Source organism: Euprymna scolopes, chromosome 16 (genome assembly GCF_053919585.1).
Source record: "Euprymna scolopes isolate OS-2025 chromosome 16, ASM5391958v1, whole genome shotgun sequence".
In the NCBI taxonomy this organism is placed as follows: domain Eukaryota; kingdom Metazoa; phylum Mollusca; class Cephalopoda; order Sepiida; family Sepiolidae; genus Euprymna; species Euprymna scolopes.
This window is the reverse complement of record NC_136497.1, coordinates 29,658,144-29,663,100: the sequence shown is the minus strand read 5'-3', so window position 1 is coordinate 29,663,100 and position 4,957 is coordinate 29,658,144.

Below are 4,957 nucleotides of genomic sequence, written 5' to 3'. Positions count from 1 at the left end.
GTGCAAACAACTTCATAATTGTTGGATAGTGGGGGAATTGTTTATTGCCCATTATTTACTACACTGTTGTAGATTTTCCAGAAATCACAAGTTCCTAATTTCTGCACTTCAATGCGTTTCCTGGTGGTTTCAATATATTCACTCTTAGCTGTTGCTACTTCTTTGTTGCAGTTATTTCTAGCTTCTATATACTTTTGTCTGTTTGTACAGAACTTATGCCGGATAAATCTACGGTATGCGTGTTGCCTCTTAGCAATGGCAGTTGCGCAAGTAGCAGTAAACCGTTGGGGAGAGTGGAGTTTGCTATAGAACTTCCGTGTTGGAACAAGTGCTTCAATTGCTGCTTGAAACCATTCATTAGTCTCATTTGCGCACTGTTCTGCTTGAAGAGAAAAGATATTTCCCCATGGGGCATCTCTGATGTGATCTCTGATGGCATCCCAGTCAGTCTTATTGTAGTACCTTGTCATTTTGAGCAATGACTCTTCAACTTGGAGTCGAGAGTTTAGAATGATGTCTATCATTACCACAGCATGATCAGCATTCCTGAGTGGGCAATGAGTATTTGTTCCACAATCCTCAGGAACTGTTGTAAGAAACAGATTCAAAAGTGAGGCTTGCTGGTCCTGGCTATCTGTGAGACGGGTCAGAAATGTTACTGTCTGTGTCAAGGAATGGGATATAGCAAAGTTATGGATGACGTTTCTAGCTGTGTCAGTGTAGTTAGAGAAGCCAAGCCAATTTCTGTGATGGGCGTTAAAGTCACTAAATACATGTATTTGGGCGCTAGTGTCAAGGGAGAGTGCTACATCTATGCTGTCAGAGACATGATTGATTATAGTACAGTCCTGGGTTGATGGAGAGCGATAAAGGTAGCTAACAATATGTTGTAAAATTAGTTTAAGTCACATGAAGGCTTGGTCACCTGATTCTCGTTTAGATTTTCTAGACATGGGAAGGTTGTTACGAATATAGACTCCAAGTCCGTGCATGCGTCTGTCAGATTTCTTACTACAAAGTGGAAGATAACCAGACATGTTAACGATGTTAGGGGGGATGGAGAAGTGCTAAGATATCCAGGGAGTTTGCTAGGAGAGTTGAAGGAGTTACAGGAGATAGCCCACCTGGAGGTGTTGAAGGAACTCAGCAGTGAGAAGGACGACGAGGAAGAGGAGATGCTAACTTCAGGAGAATTTCCTTTCGGTGTGTGGCAAAACATGCCTATCACGCTAGAAAAGCATCTTCAAAAAGAGGCAAAGAAGACCCCTCGTTTTCTCATAAAATGACAACGCAATTCAAGTGTTGAAGGTGAGAATGTCAAAAAGGCCAAAAGTGATAGCGCAAGTGATTATTCGCCTATCTAGAAGAAAAGAAAAGTAAAAAAGAAAACAATTAGAAAGAAAAAGAAGTGTGTATCGTATGTTGTCTCAGCCCTTTGTCCTTGCCCCCCCCCTCCTAGCTCATCTTCGGTAACCGCTCATCTCTCTTCCTTTGGTAAGTTGGTTACAATTTTATTCTTTATTTTTTATTCGTTCTTTCATAACGTTTTAATATTAAGCATTTACTAAAAACTTTATATAATCTTGCCCCGTTTTAGTTACCATATCGTGTGTCTATGCGGAGTAGTCTTGTATCTCTTTCTCTTTTATTGTTTTATTAACAGTTCTTATGATATCTCAATTTGCGTGTCATTACTGTTGTATTTATCTTTCTTTAGTGATTGTTGAGTGTAATTTAAGCATTATTTAAGTTTGTTTCTTTTAATTCAAATGGGAATAATTATTTTGAGATACGATTTTTTCGCCATACGTCGGCGGTCATGCATCGAATTAAGTTCGCATCTCAAGGTATTGCAGTATATATATATATATATATATATATATATATATATATATATATATATATATATATAAGATTGTTTATTTCGTTTAGTTTTTATAAGCGATTCTGTGGTGTTTTTTTTTTCGCTCCCCAAGTGCTTTTAAAGGGAGAGGTTATCTGCCGTTTGTTTATATTCTAGTCACCTCCACATGTTTGAGACGTATTATTTGTAATCAATTTATTATTTAATTATTCATATATGTAGTAGTGATATATATATATATATATATATATATATATATATATATATATATATATATATATATATATATATATATATATATAAGCAGCAATATCTTGAGATGCGAATTTAATTCGTTGCATGACCGCCGACGTATGTCTAAAAAATCGTATCTCAAAAACCACTCTCTCTCTCTCTCTCTCTCTCTCTCTCTCTCTCTCTCTCTATCTCTCTCTCACTCTCTCTCCCTATATATATGTACAGGCGGAACTGCAAGTATATATATATATATATATATATATATATATATATATATATATATATATATATATATATATATATACTTGCAGTTCCGCCCGGCTTTGCTCGGGCACTATATATTGTTCATAACTTTATCTGCATATTAAAAAGTGTGAATATGTACGTTAATGGCGTTTCTATATAATAAGTTTCCTTAACTACTATAGAGAAAAGTTGGTAGAGACAGCAGAGGTCAAAATTTTTTTAACCTTGACCCAAATTTTGATCCTTTAACATTTGTTGTTTTGGGCTCATATTGAATTAAAATGTTCGACTCATGTCCAATTAACCTACATGTTAAATTCCAAGTGTTTAGCCCCAAAATTGGCGGAAGAGTTTATAGAGTCTGCAAAGCTCAACTCTGTAAACATTGACCTCTTGCCAGCCAAATTTTCAGCCCAAAACTGATTGCTTCATGTCTGAATGCCATTTATGTAAAATGTTTCGATCCAAAATTGGCTTAATAGTTTGCTAGAGACCACAAAAGTAAAATCTTTTGAACTTTGACCCATTGACAGCCAAATTTTCGGCCAAAAAACGATTAAAAAGCTTGCCCTATGTCTGAATACACTTTATCTAAAATTTCAAATTTAGACCAAAAGTTGTCTGATTAATTTGGTAGGGACAGCAAAGGTCATTTTTTAAAAACTTTGATCCCAATTATGTCCCCTTAACTTTTATGGTTTTGGGCTCAAATAAAATTATAAAGTTAGATCCATGTTCAAGTAATCTATATCTAAAATTTCGAGTGTTTAGACAAAAAATTGGCAGAGGGGTTATGTAGAGTTCTCAAAGGTTAAATCGTTGTACTTTGACCTCTTAACAACCAAACTTCTGGTCGAAAACCGATCAAAAAGATTTTCCCACATCTCACTAGCTCGTATGCCAAATTTCGAGTCTGTAAACCGAAAATTGACAGAGTTATTTTGTAGAGAAATGTACACACACAGACAGACTCAAAGACAGACATACACACATTTTCAGTTATATATATATATATATATATATATATATATATAACCACTGTATATATATATATATATATATATATATATATATATATATATATATATATATATATATATATATATATATTGCAGTCTGTTGATCACATGTATTTTTGTCTAGGTTGTGCTGTTTGTTATCCAAACTTAAGCACATAAACTACGTATGATTAAAAGGCGTATATCTAATACATTTTTTTCGTATCATTTAAGTTCGAAGTCAAGAAATAGCTGCATGACGCACAAAACGTTGGCTACTGTTCATGTAGCTTTTGTTAAAGTTTCATAATGAGATGTCAATTTTTGGATATTATAGATCATATAATCTCTTAGCATGCGTAGACAGGTAATTGGTGTAGCAAATTAAATATAATGAGTTGCTGTCACATTAAAGTATTATCGTATGCATTCCGCGAAATAATCATATCGTTATATAGTACACTTGATTTTGCGACAAAACTTAATTTCACATGTAATGAGCATCGATCCCATGAAATGACTGAAAGAATAAGGTTAATTATTTTCGTTCTTTTCAATCGATTGACAAATAACGAAGCCAAACAAACAAACAATCAAGTCAATGGTGTTAAAGAAAAACGACGACAAACGAATTAAAAAAAAAATGATTGTGTCCCCGCTCAATACGACTGGCGACGGTCGACCTTTATATGGCAACATTTATTTTTTCTCTTTTTATTTATTTATTTTTTTATTTGTTTTCACTTTTTCCCCTTCTTTATTTTATTGTCTGTTCTCTACTGGTTTCCATTATTTCAGTCTTTTGTTAATGATTGCCTATTTTACATTTTTTTGTACACATTTTACATTTTTTGCACACATTTTATATTTTTGGTACATATTTCACATTTTTGTGTACATTTTGCATTTTTTGTACATATTTTACCTTTTTGTACATATTTTACATTTTTTGTACGTGTTTGACATTCTTTGTACATATTTTACAATGTTACATTTTTGTACACTTTTTTCATTTTTGTACAAATTTCACAGTTTTGTGGACATTTTACATTTTTCATGCATATTTTACATTTTTGTACACATTTTACTTTTTTGTAGATTTTACATTTTTTTGTACGTTTTAAGTTTTTTTGTACAAATTTTACATTTTATTGTACACATTTTACATTTTTGTGTACATTTGACATTTTTGTACACATTTTAAATTTTTGTGTACATTTTGTATTTTTTGTATACATTTTACACTTTTGTGCATATTTTACATTTTTTGTACACATTTTACATTTTCGTGTTCATTTTGCTTTTTTTTCATTTTTTGCTTTTTATACTTGTGTTATATCTTGTAAAGTGTGTAACTTACCGAGGGTGGGTTGGAAGAGATGTAACCGAAACCGGGTAGCCGGTTTGACTTGTAGTATAGATACCCAAGTCTCGTCAAATCTCGCTGAACGAGAAGCTAGGTGTATAAAATGTGCTACACACGGTCTCTATTTTGGTACTCGACACTTAGACAGAAGACACGTGTGTTTAAGTAGTTTACGTTACCTACTTGTTACAGTTACAAGAAACGATTGCTTGTAACCAACGACTCCATTTCGTTGCGAGCTTTAAA